Here is a 14,011-nt window from a genome sequence, read left to right on the forward strand (position 1 = left end):
ATAGGAAACTTTCTATTCTCAGAAGCAGTTATTCATCAGCATGTGATCTGAGAGGCTTCTTTTTTTTTGAGACAGTGTCTCTCTTACTACCCAGGCTGGAGTGCAGTGGTGTCATCACATCTCATTGCAACCTCTCCATCTCCCAGGCTCCAGCGATCCTCCCACCTCACCCTCCTGAGCAGCTGAGATCACAGGCATATGCCACCATACTGTTTTTTTTTTTTTTTTCTTTAAGACAGGGTCTTTCTATGTTGCCCAGGCTGGTCTCAAACTCCTGGGCTTAAACCGTCTGCCTGTCTCAGCTTCCTAAAGTGCCATGCTTACAGGTGTGAGCCACTACACATGGCTCAATATGATAAGTTTTAATGGGGTGGGCATGGGTCAGATCAGTGGTAGGTATGGATCAGATAAGGGCTCAACAAGCAAAATCTCACTTGCCCACTATTTTTGTTGAACTAAGAAGGGATCACCCACATGAACACATGCAATTGATATGATAGGGAACAGTAACTTTGAACATAATTAAGCAAAATGTTATCCCCCAAAAAATTATATTTCTGTAATTATTAGTTGTATATTATAAATATTTTGCTTTAATATCATAATAATGTTTAATGACACAGTTCAAATTTTCATATTTTATCAATTTTTTGGCCCAAATCTGTTATGTCCTTTTTGATAAAAGTACCTAATAATACCTTTGATTTTGCCTCTTGGTTCATAAAGCTTGAAATATTTACTTACTGTCCCTACAGAAAAAAATGTGTTTACCCTTGTGCTCTATCATGCCAATCGCTGTGGGAAAACACTTCTTTAATTTAATTCTGTAACTCTTTTTTAAGAATTTTAATCATCCTAAGATGTTTTTATTTCTTAAGAATATCAGGTCCAATTTTTTTTCTCATTGTACATTTTCTAAATGTACTCATTGTATGCCTATGTATGATGCTGTTATTAGAAAATGATAGAAAAATCGTCCCTCAGAGAGCGATGATGTTGAAATTCCGAAGGTATTTCTAGCTCTGTCTTCTTTCTTTCATTTCTCTCTTAATTTGTAAATTCTTTCTTTATAGTGACAAACTTGGCTCTCATTATCTACAATCTATTTACTTATTTACTTAATCCTAGTACATACATAGGAGTATTTCTAAATTGCTTACTCATACTTTTATGAGTAACAGATTTACAAGCTAAAGCCCAGTATGTTTCAACATTTCTTTTTGCCTTTAGCCTTATGACAGCCAGTCACAATTCTGTTTTCTAAAGCTACTTCAGTGAGTTATTTTCTTCCTCTCCCCCTTCAATGAGGTGATATTCATTTGTCAGACAGTTAGTTTCCTTTATTCCTATTTGTATTCTGTGTTTGGTTCCTGTCACATCCTGTTGATTTTTCTTGTATGTGTAGTTACATTTTTTTGCTTATGTGTTTATTTGTGTGTGTTTATTTCATTATCAAGATTCTGGGAGTCAAAACAATATCATAAGGTATACTTAGCGAAGTGCCTCCTCCCCATATTCCTGCTATCCTGTTCTCATTCGCTTTTCCATCGTTTTCCCACACACCCCATGGAGATAATCTATCTAATTTCTTGTTTATCCAGCCTACATTTCTTTTGCACACATGAGCAAATGAATGTATATTTTCTTATAGCCCCTTTTTTTCCACATGAAGGATAATATACTATAGATAATTTTCTGAATTTTGCTGTTTTCACCTGACAGTATATTCTGGAAATTACTCCAAGCTAGTTTGTAGAACTCCGCCTCATTCTTCTTATAACTACACAATACTCCACTTTGTGGATGTGCCATTGTTTATTCAAATGCTCTCCTATGTATGGGCATTTAGGTTGTTTCCAAATTTTTGCAATTATGAACAAGATGGCCATGAATAACCCAGTGTATATGTGCTTTCATATTGCTGGGAATGCACCTTCAGGGCAGATTCTCAGAAGGGGAACTGCAATGCAAAAGTTGCAGGCACGTGTAGTTTTGTTAGATTTTGCCAAATTCCTCTCTTGAGGGGTTGCACCGGTAGGCGTTCCCATCAGCAAAGTGTGACAATTCCTGTCTTCCCATAGCCTTGACAACAGAGTATATTGACACACAGTTTAATTTTTGCCAGTCTGGTAGGTGATAAATTGTATGTCAGAATTTTTATTTTCATTTCTCAAACTATGAGTGGTTGGTCCTTCATATGTTTCAGGAATATTTTTGCATCTTTGTGTGTTTGTATAATTGTTCCTGTCATCCCTCGTGTTTTAAAAATCAACTTTTTTTTTCTCTTTGCACCTTAAATTTTAAGAATTCTTTATATATATACATAATCTGTATTACTGCTTTGTCTATATTAGTGCTTTGATTGTACCATATGTTGTACATATTTTCTCCCAGTTTTCAGTTGTCTCTTGACTTCAGTTTCATTTTGTTTGCTTTTTTATGTAGTTATTTTTTTCATTAGTAAAATGTATCCATCATTTCCTGTATTGTCTTTGGATGCGCAGTCATAATTACAAAGCCTTTCTCTGCACCATGGTTAAAGTAGAGTTTGGTTTTGTTTTATTCTAGTACTTGTATAGTCTCACTTTAAAATAATTGGATTCTATTTGGAGTTCATTCTTGTAGATAGTGTAAAATATGAATCTAATTTTACTTTTTCTCAAGTGGCTACCCAGTTGCCCCAACACCATTTATTAAAAATTTCTTCTTTACCTCGATGTTTTGAGACATTACCTTTATTATATAATAACTTTGCATGGGTACTTGGGACTATTCATGGGCCTTCTTTTATATGCCACTGGTCTTTTAGTCTATTAATGTCCCTGAACCATGCTGATTTAAATATAATGGCTTTACAGTATGTTTCAATGTTTTCTAAGGCTACTCCACCTAGAGTCCTACTCTAGAGCTACTCTCTTTCAAGAAAGAAAGAACACCTTTCTTTTCTGTTTTTTTTTTCCGGTTATTCCTAATATTTATTTTCCCTTATGAAATTTAGCGTCAATTTGTTTGACTCTGTAAAATAACTCACAAATGAGTAACTTAGGAAAAAGTTTAGAAGGAAATAAAGAAGGGCAGAAAAAGATGAAGACTAAAGACAGGGAAGCCTCCCTCCTCAAGATTCTTATAACCCAGCTAGGAACATATCTCATCTGCTAGTATAGACTCAAGATTGGACTCCTACTCCATGCCTCCCTACGCTACAGCAGGCACCGAAAATAGAGCAGTGAAATGAACACAGAGGGCGTTTCTCACCCTGAAGAGGTGGGCACGAGTCTTGGCTTTATTAAGCATAATTTGATAAATGGTCTACAGGCTTTTTTTCTTTTTGCTAAATATTCCCAGGAGAGAAAATAGAGAATTTTGAAAGATGTCATAAGGTTCAAAATGGATCTCCATGTGTGGAGCTCATCAAGTCATGCATCTCTAAGTCAGTCTTGACATCTTCCTCTTTCACTGCCAACACCTGATCAATCACTGTCGTCTGTATATTTCATTTTCATTATACCTCTCTAGTCCACCCACCTCTTTCCAGCTCACTGTCACTCTTCTAGACCAGGTCTTCAGGCCAACATAATATTTTATCTGAATTACTGTACTTATGTCCTAAGTTATCTCTCTCCCTTCCTCTTCCTGTCTCCCCTCAGCCAGAACAGGCTTTACAATCCTGAGTCAGATTCTGTCTCTCACTAGCCTCACACCCTTCAGTGGCTTCTGACTGTTGTTGGGCGAATGTTCAAACTCTTTACCACGCGTCTGTCTCTGCCCACCTCGTGGCGCCACTCCCCTTGTCACTGTGCTATAGCCACTCTGGCTTCACCCCGATTTTTAGGAAGTACCTGCTTCTTTCTGTAGGTTGCTCCAATGCCTGTAACCTCCTCTGAGTTCTACCCTTCTGCCTAGTAAACTCCTACTGATCCCTTCATCCAGATTTAAACATTCCCTATTGGAGGAAGGCTTTTCTGTGTTCCTATCCTTCATTCAGGTTTCTTACTGCTCACATTCACTAAACTATGTACTTTTTGAGATCACTCAGAAACAACTCTAACATTCATTGATTGAAGGAAGAAGAAAAGGAACAAAGAAAGAAACAATTGAACTCAAAACTGAAACTTTCCAGTATTTGAGCAGTACAATGTCATCAGTGTTTTGGGTGATAGTGTTGATGGGGTATTTTCTGTGGAAAATTGAATAAAGTTTACTTACTTGCAGATAGACTCATTTAGATTTATGAATTTAAAATGTATACCTTTTTATGCCATCTTCTATAATTACTGTGGTTTGGATTACAACTTGCCATTTGAGATTTTTATTTCAAGCACTCGAATAACAAAAGGCGACCATTTCTTACATTATCTCCAACACTGCCAGGTGTTCTTCCATCATCAAATTGTTAAAGAAAACACACAAAACATATGGTTTCCATTGCTCCCTGCATAATCTGGAGCTATAGAAATGTAGGATGCTCATACTCTCAGCAGAAAGGAGTGAGCATGAAATATTCATAAGCTTAGTGTTTGTGATTATTAAGTAAAGGCCAATTCTGGTGAGTTTGTCATTTTTTCAAAAACATGTAGTTATTTATTAAGCAGCTGAAAATTTGCTATCTGATAATTCTCATTATAATACTAACTGAGACACATTCCCCAAGAGGTACATGGAAGACTCTTGAAAATAAAGGACAGAAAAGCCTTAGGAAATACAGATGCATTCAGCAAACCAATTCCCAGCATCTTTAAGGTTTTCAAAAGGTACCCATCATGATATTTATTTTAACTTCCAGTAGAAAAGTGGAGCACAAGGCTCTGGGATTTGGAGACACTCAGAGGTGGGGCTAGGTCTTCCTCTTCACTTACTAGTTGTTGTGATATTGGTCAAGTTACTAAACTTTGCTTAGCGTCAATTTTCTTTTTCTAATCTGCAAAGTGGCAGCAGTAATTGTATGAGGCTCCTAGGATGGTTGCCAGCAGTGCTGAGGTAATGCAATGCCAAGTATTTATCTCAGTGTCTTCCACATAACACAACTTTGATATTTTGCTTTTATTGATTATGGTATGTAATATTTCTCTTGAAAGTTGGTATTAATTTTATACAAATGGAAACCAAGTTGGTCAAGTCCTGGGTCAACAAACTGCTAAGGTCAGAATTAGTGAAAACAGTGTGTAGATTTAGATTCAAAAGAGCAGAAATTCAGAGATGGCTCTGTTACATCTTTCATTTGAAACTTTGGGTAAGTCACTGGATCTTATATCCCTGATCTATAAAATGAGGATGATACTTGCTTTAATTGCATGAAGTTAATGAGATCTTATAAATCAACATATTTTATGCATTGTGATAATATTTTTAAATGGCAGCTTTTTCTATTTCTTTCATTTAACAATTATTTAGTGAGCACTTGCACTTTGATGGAGCCACTTTGATTTGACTGCAAGAAAAGAGATGCATTAAATGTCTTGTTTCAGTAAGTTCTATTCATATCCCCCTACTAGTCAGAAGAAAATAAGCATTTGGTGCTTTAAACGCCTGCAAATCTACTACTATAAATTGATTAATATTTTACAAATACATGCAGTAACTATGGGTTCAAAAATGTGGTGAAATATTCAAAAATTGAACATTGCTCACAGTGGCAAACTGTAGGATGAATTCTAAGATACCATTAACAGTGAATAAAATAAATCAATATGATATATCCATGCAAAGGAATGTTATGCAGCTCTTAAGAATAAGACATACCTGCATGAGTGGCATCAATTTCATACTGCGAGGTAATGCTGCAGAGTTGTGTGGGGCACAGAGTATAGACTGCTTGGATTCGAATCACACTCCACTGCCTTCAGTGTAACTTTGTTCAAGTCACTTTCTGTATTACGCCACCCTTTCCCTCTGTCTCCAACTGGCTGATACTTGAGTCTCTCTCCCAGAAGATATAGGAATCATCTGAAAATAATTTAGAAAAGTGCCAGGTTTAGACACATACTCTATATGGGTGTGTTTGCTGCTGTTGTTATTATTGAAGTGGATATCTCAAAGATTTATTAAGTAAAAATCAAGATGCATAAATACTGTCCACATGCTACTATACATGTATAAAAGTATATGTTAGTGGATGGAAAATATATGTTTAAAGGAACAACACACATTTCTGTAAGAATCTAGAAGAAGTTCACTACATTGCTATCTTTTTGGAGGGTAAATGGAAAACTGGGTGACATGAGAGGGAAGGAGAGAGAAGTACCTCTAATTTGAAAAGAATTTTAACCTGTTTAAAATATTCACCATATTCACATATCACCTCTTTAAAACAACCAAGGACAATAAGTAAATAATCAGTGATTTTATATTTTTAACCTTTTTTTCTATCTAGGCCACACTGATGAGCTTAGTATTTGTCGCTTGAGCATGCGCGCGTGCATGTGCGTGTGCGTGTGTGTGTGTGATTGTTGCATGCTAGCACCTCAGTCCTCCAGGGTTCACTTTCATCAAGGTAAATCAGGGTAAAAAACCTCTAAGCACTGTTTAGATCCTCAACAAAACCTAGAATACTTTTAGAAATTAAATACCCTGAAATGAATTGGAGCATCTCAGAGCCCAGAAAGCATGAGTCATGGAGGATGGACTCCTCCAGCAACTCACAATTCGAGGTTCCTCAGCACTCAGGACGGCTGTATGTGGGAGGCCCCAGAGATTCGCCTGAAATAGGGTCAATTGGAGTCTGTCTCAATAGATTTACAAGCATGTTTTATTAAAAGGAGTTGCTTCTTTGAGACTGCAGCCACTATTAAAACTAAGAAGAAAGTTTTGAAAAAAAATTAAAACTACCCTCTTTACCCTCCTTGAATAGAACATCAATTTATGTAAATTGTTTTTTATAAGTAGTCTGAGTCATTTAAAGCATTTTACTTAATCCCTGTGGGCGAAGCCTCCAGGTTTCCAGCTTTTGTGCTTCTGCTGGAAGAGAGCTTCTCAGAGTTGTGTGGTTTTCAGAAAGTGCTCACAAGGTTTTCCAAGAGGAATTGCCCATAGCAAGCAATCCAGACCCAGAGACCTCAGTCATTGCAGCAGGAGGCTTATCTGTAGGTTTCTCTGGCAGGCTTGGCTATACTTTTATTAGCAAGACAGGTGATCTTGGGAACACATGTCTCAAAGCAACACGGCCCTCTCTCTACCATTTGCTGATAACATGTGCCTCTTGACCATGAAGGAGAAAGACACTGCCTAGGTTCTGCTTTCAGGGGAAACACACATGACCGGAAGAAGGAATTGAAGGTCCTTCTCCTTTTTTTCTTTTAATTGTACTTTGGGCTCTAGGGTACATGTGCACATCCTGCATCCTGCAGGATTGTTGCATGGGTACATACATGCCATGATAGTTTGTTGTCTCCATCCCCCACCCCGCCCCTGTCGCCTTCATCGGGCATTTTTCCCGGTGTTATCCCTCCCCATCCTCCCCACCTCCCGTGCTGTTCCTCCCCTTCCCTCTACCCCCACACCTAGCCCAGTGAGTGTTATTGCCTTCCCTGTGCCCAAGTTTTCTCATTGTTCATCACCTGCCTATGAGTGAGAACATGCGGCATTTGGTTTTCTGTTCTTGTTTCAGTTTGCTGAGAATGATGATTTCTAGATTCATCCATGTCTCTACAAAGGACACAAACTCATTTTTTTTTATGGCCACACAGTATTCCATGGTGTATATGTGCCACCTTTTCCTCGTCCAGTCTATCATTGAAGGGCATTTGGGTTGGTTCCAGGTCTTTGCTATTGTAAACAGTGCCGCAACGAACATACATGTGTGTGTCTCGCTTTAGGGACATACAGGAGAGGCAGCAAACTCTTGTCCTTTGCAGGAACGCACACAAGTCTCTTGCTGTGCCCACTAGTCCAATGACACTCCCTCGCTGTCTTTTGTTCTAGACACAGAGAGCTTGGTCGTGATCATGGCTCTGCCTCTTACTAGCTCTATGGATTTCAGCACACAATTTAACCTTTCTAGACCACAGTTTTCAAATCTATATAATGGGAATAAATAAATTCATTCAACCAATATCTGAGTTGATACTCTTTGCTCAATTTAGACTTTTTCAGTACAGGAAATAGTGACAGAGGTACAAAAGAGAGTCTGCTCAGGGAGCCTATATTCTAGACTGTAATAAAATATTCATCCTTAGGTTACTGATTATAACAGGACCTTTCTCCTAAGGTTACTGAGGGTGATGGGCCATTCCTCTTAGGGTTACTGACAATGGTGGAGTATTCTTCCTAAGGTTATTACACATTTCTCATAAGATTATTGAGGGTGTGAAAGGACAATGTCTACCCACAAAATTAATTCTGGAGACTTGAAGAAATGCAGGTCAAGCTGTCGGCAGGGCTGTCCCAGATTAGGCAGTGAGTATGAACACTGCCCACCTCAGCCTAATTTTCAGTTTCTCAGGGAGGTCCCCAACTGGTTCAAATTCTTCTATTCTGTGCTTTCAGAAAATCCTGGTACCTCTCCTTGAGGATCTTACTACATTTGCAATTTTATATTAACTTGGGTAATTATTCAATTTATTTCTGATTCTCCCACCGGAACTTAAGTTTCATCAGGACAGGGTTGCTGGCTTTTTATTACTGTTATTTGTCTCTATTTTCTCCCAAGGGTAGCTGCCCAGTGAAGGCCTAGGAGATTTACATACTTGTATTTTTAATGAATAAATGAGCATATTGAGCAAAATGTGCCCTCTCTTTCTCTCTCAATTTCATTTCAGATAGCCAGAATACATATTTCTCTTGCTTATCCCAGTCAGGATATAAATATGCAAATATGCTGCTTTTCTACAAGATAACTCACTGTGAGTCAATTGCAGGATGGGCACAATACAATGGAGCCCAAATTTCTCAGGTGAGCATCAGCATTTTCTCTGACCTGGAACCACTGCCTCATTTGCATTGTTAACTGTATTATGAATATGTTCAACTCCATACCTGGCATTTGATGCCTTAATAGGCTTTCTAAGAGGTTTTGTGATGGAGAAATCATCTTCCAAATACTCTTGGTGGCCCCCTACATGCTCTTTTATAATGTCTACCTGGCAGGTGCACTGGCCGTACAATGAATTCAGCAATAATTACCTCTGAAATCCAAAACCGCATACTGTTTCAGACCTGGGAGGTATTTAGCTGAATGCCCATATTAGCTTGAAGCTCAGACTGAAGAAAAAAGAAAACACCTGCTTTTTACATTTTAACAGCATTTGTGAAAATCTGTGGGCATCCTCTGCATGCCATGGCAGAGCACAGCTCAGACTTGCTACCCCTGCCTTCTGTACTTCTTTTCTGTGGGTTATTTTGTCTTCTCTGGAATCTTCTCACATTCCATTTTCATTGTGACTCCAAACAGCATTTTCATTTTGGATGTATGGCAGCCCAAGGTCATGTCAGAAAATAAAATCAAATTAACAGAGGGTCAAACATTCAAGACAACCAAGCCCAGGCATGAATGTGAAATCATTAACACAAGGGCAACCTCTCAAGGTTTATGGAAACATAAGAAAGACAAATGCAGATGAGGACAGGCTAAGGGAATGGCTGGCCACACCACAAGTGGCCTTAAGGTAAATTCTGGGCACATAGTAGGCATTTAGAGTTCTGTTTGGATGATTCTGTAGGGTGATCAATCATCCTGGTTTCCTCAAGATGTGAATTCCTGTGCTAAAACTGGGAAAATCCCAAGAAAACTAGGTCAGGTTGGTCACCTGAGATTGGCATACACTGACTTTGGGATTTTTCTGACAGCCCAGACTCATCCTGCTTGCACCCTGTGATAACCACGATCTCAGGCAAGATTACATTCACTTCCCTTCTATTCTTTCCAGCCGTATGAGTTCAAAGCACATGTCCGTATTGCATCTCTTGTGGACAGTGCACTTGGAGACAGAAAGGATAGGTAAGGGAAGAAAGAATTGTTGCGTTTTGAAATATCCAACATATTCGTTCTTTCCTTTTATCCTCTTTTCAGGCAAAGAAATGTGATACGGACATCTAAGAGCTTTTAGAATATAATTTCAAAGGTAGGACTGATTCTCTGAAAAGCCATCAAATGTACTGTCTGACAGCTGTTCCTGCCCAGCAAATGAACAGGATACCTGCAACACAGTGACTACCATGTCATCAGGGCCATGAGATGTACAGAGTTGACCAGGGAGCAACAAAAATGTAACTCAAAACAGAAAGCCATGCAGCCTAGGGCAGTGGTTCCTGGAGGATGTATATATACATATTATTCTTGCGAATAGAAAAAATTTCAAGTCATCAAAGACAGAAAAGGAAAACTGGGGAAAACAAAGAATTGAAATCAACACATAAGAGACAAGGCTACAGTTGCTACATTTATGATCTTAGAAGGAAAATAAGTCTTTAAGGGGAGGGAAAAAAGTGGATCAGAGTTCAGAAATCCCTCCAGGGCATGAGTAAAATGAAGTGAGAGACTCCTACGTAGGAAGATAATACCATGCCCGAAGCTAGAAAAATTCTAGACTTGATATAACAGAGTTAACATGCAGTTGAAAAAAAAAATTCCTAGGGTCAGATCATACAGATGGGTGCCCCACACCACTCCAGGAATTCAAAAAAAGAGGACATTCTGGAGGAGGCTGGACAAGGAACAAATGGCTCTGTTACAAAAGTAAGTAAGATTTCTGTGCCGGCCACTCCAATGGCTCAGGGCACACCTCTAACTATTTGTTTATTTTTAATTGGCCCTCAGCAGCATTGCAATAGGAGATGGAAAAGCTAAATTGGACCTGAATTCAAGACCAAAGACCATCATCCACAAAAACCCAGCTTTGTTCGCTCAGGCTGCATTGGGCAGTAAGTTGGGGGACCACTTCAACAACAACAGACAGGCAAAATCTCACAGGCTTTCTGAGGAAATAGATGTAAAAAATGAGGAACAAAATATTCATAAAATGTTTGTATCTTAGCAATTGCAAATAAAAATTAAAGTGCATTTAAAATGCCACCATAAGATGATGTGCGTTCTGGGTCGGATGAGTGTATGCATGCACTGCACCTTGTATTATGTAATGTCTAGGCTACTTGGTTCTACTGGAATATTCTGCCATACCCGTATTTGACATTCAACAGATATGTACTGAATACCTGCTGTATACATGGAATGATTCTAAGCCATGGGGATAGAACAGTGAATATAGCGGACAAAATTTCTGTCTCCATGAAACTTATATTCTTATTAGCAAGACAGAAAAAATATACAATATACATCCTGTATAAGTACTATAGAGACAATAAAGAATATAGCAGGGCAAATTAAACCACTTGTGATAGGAGCAATATTTGAGATAGGCCACTCAGGCAAACCCTCTCTGGGAGGAATTGAGCCGTGACACATATACCACCATATATAAATATTATCGAGGACAGAGGGAATAGCCAAGGCAAAAGCCCCGGTGCTTTCTATATTCAAGGACTACTGGGAGGTCAAAGAAATGGTAGACACTTGCACCAGCATGCTATCCATGGAGTGGTGAGAAGTATTTAGTAATAAGTGAAATACATTTTGAAGGCAAAGTTGACATCGCATGACTTCTTTCTTTCTAACTCAAAAACCCCACACACCAGATTTCCCTGTTCACATGGACATTTATGACAGGCTCTCTAAATTGGGTCCCCTTAGGCTATTAACTAAAAGGAGCATGGTGCTTAAAAAAGAGAAAGTAGAGAATTAGCTCATAATGGGATACCTTTAGTATTTAATTCATTCCTGTAACCATTCTTTCACTAATTCCTTTTGAAAGCACTTGTTTAGCATCTAATACAGCTTCAGCATTTGCTGGGCCTTGGAGGAGAAAAATGAGGAAGGCACAATTCCTGCATCCAAGGACACAATTTTACTGATGAAGACAGACAGACGAACAGACGATTACAAAACAGTATGGTAAATGCAGCCATCATCATTTATGTGTGTGCTCCACGTGATTTGAAGATAGAGGGTCAGCGAGGGGACTCTTTCACAGGAAGTGAGCCTTTGGGTCAAATAACATCAATGAGGAAGAGAAGATGGCCTGGCAAAGTCAGGGAGGAAACCAGAATGGGAAGGAGAGGAGTGAGGAAATTCTAGCAGAAAGATACCTGATTAAAAGCATGATTGGGTTGTGGGGAGGGCATAGCACATACAGGGGATATTGAGTTTGGTGCTGCTAATTAAGTGGTGTTTCTCATAATTCACCAATGACTATGTGCCTTGCTAAATACATAGATTTTCAGAATCCTCTCTGGGAGATGCTGATTCAGTAGGTGCAGGGTGGGAAGTGGGTGTGTGCATCTTCACAAGTACCAGAGGAACTGTGATCACTAAGAAGTTTGAGATTCATCATATTAGAGGATAAAGAGGGGTGTGGGTGTGCAACTGGAAAGAGGGACAGGATTGGAAGAGCCATGCATAGAATGCATCATGGAAAAGAAGCAGGAACTTTATTCTATATGTCAACAATGAAATTCCTGAGACATTAAAAAAAAAAGAAGAAGAAAGGGAAGAAAGGAGAAAGAGATACATGTAAGGCAGAAGAAATGTAGCATTTAAATTAGAGGACTAACACAGGATAATTGTATTTTATTTTGGCAAGGAAGAAATGAGCTAGAAATAGCACTGCCCCCAACACACACATACACACACTCTCACATACACTATCATTTTTAATTATTTCACAGTAAAAATAGAACACTTTAAATTAAAGAGTCAAAAGACATGATATGACAACAATAAAAATATTGTATGCATTTTCTGTTGCTGACATAACAAATTACCACAAACTTGATGGTTTAAAGTAGCACAACTTTATTATCTTATAGTACAGGTGGTCATAGGTCAGACAAGTCTCCCACAGCTGAAACCAAGGTGTTGGCAAGGCTGTATTCCACTCTGAAAGCTCTAGAAGGCACTTTGTTTCTTCCTTTGCCAGCTTAAAGAGGATGCTGCCATGCCATGGTTGATGGTGCCTTCTCCCATGGGAAGCCAGCAAGGGTGAGATAAGTCCCTTTCACATCACATCACTCTGATCCTCTTTCCAAACTGAGAGAGGGCCTCCACTTTAAAGGATTCATGTAACCCCATGAGAATAATCCAAGATGAATTCCCTGCCTCCATGGCTTTAACTTAATTCCATCTGCAAAGTCCCTTTGCCATGGAAGATAACATAATAATCAAGCACAGGTTCTGGGGATTAGGAAGTGGGCACTAGGTGTGTGTGTTGGCAGGGAGGAGGAAAGCATTATTTGGCAGAGCATAAATATGTTAGATTGGGAAAAAAATCTATCTTTGTGGAAACCGTTTTCCATTCTCCTTCATTTCCTTACTTCACTTTGGATTTGCAATGGCCCCTTTAGTAACCAGGAGCCATCAGCACCCAGGGAAGGATTGTAAGCTCAGAGTCATAGGATCTCATTTCTTTCAGTGAAGAAGAGGATTCTCCAAGTATCTAGTTAACTCACATCCTATATGATTATATAGAAGTGACTCAATTTCTTTTAAAATTCCCAATTAAGGATGAGTTCATGTCTTTTGCAGGGTCATGCATGAAGCTGGAAACCATCATTCTCAGTGAACTGACACAAGAATAGAAAACCAAACACCGCATGTTCTCGCTCTTAAGTGGGTGTTGAACAATGAGAACATACCGACACAGGGAGGGGAACATCACACACTGGAGCCTTCCAGGGAGTTGGGGGCTAGGGAAGGGATAGCAGGGGGTCGGGGGACTATGGAGGAATAACATTAGAAGAAAACAGATGACAGGGTGATGGATGCAGCAAACCACCATGGCATGTTTGTACCTATGTAACAAACCTGCACGATCTGCACATGTACCCCAGAACTTACAGTATAATATTAAAAAAAAAGAATAAAGCCTTTAAATTTAAAAAAATTCTAAAAAAACAAATTCCCAATTAAACTTGGGAAATTTCTCCAGTGTTATTTTATACTGAACATAAGTTGATGTTTTTAAGG

The 14,011-nt window shown here is 38.8% G+C and overlaps 2 long non-coding RNA genes across 2 annotated transcripts; one reads left to right on the forward strand and one right to left on the reverse strand.

The window, feature by feature from the left end:
• Nucleotides 1–4,632: 4,632 nt before the first annotated feature.
• On the forward strand, nt 4,633–10,727 carry LOC108309986. Its single transcript, XR_001827580.1, has 3 exons — nt 4,633–4,751; nt 8,754–8,887; nt 10,004–10,727. It is a non-coding gene; the product is annotated as an uncharacterized LOC108309986 (long non-coding RNA).
• On the reverse strand, nt 5,026–9,321 carry LOC108309987. The gene is made up of 3 exons (XR_001827581.1): nt 9,118–9,321; nt 5,740–5,943; nt 5,026–5,258 (listed from the first exon to the last, which is right to left on the reverse strand). It is a non-coding gene; the product is annotated as an uncharacterized LOC108309987 (long non-coding RNA).
• Nucleotides 10,728–14,011: the final 3,284 nt, after the last annotated feature.

The sequence above is a fragment of the Cebus imitator genome, unplaced genomic scaffold (genome assembly GCF_001604975.1).
Source record: "Cebus imitator isolate Cc_AM_T3 unplaced genomic scaffold, Cebus_imitator-1.0 Scaffold99, whole genome shotgun sequence".
In the NCBI taxonomy this organism is placed as follows: domain Eukaryota; kingdom Metazoa; phylum Chordata; class Mammalia; order Primates; family Cebidae; genus Cebus; species Cebus imitator.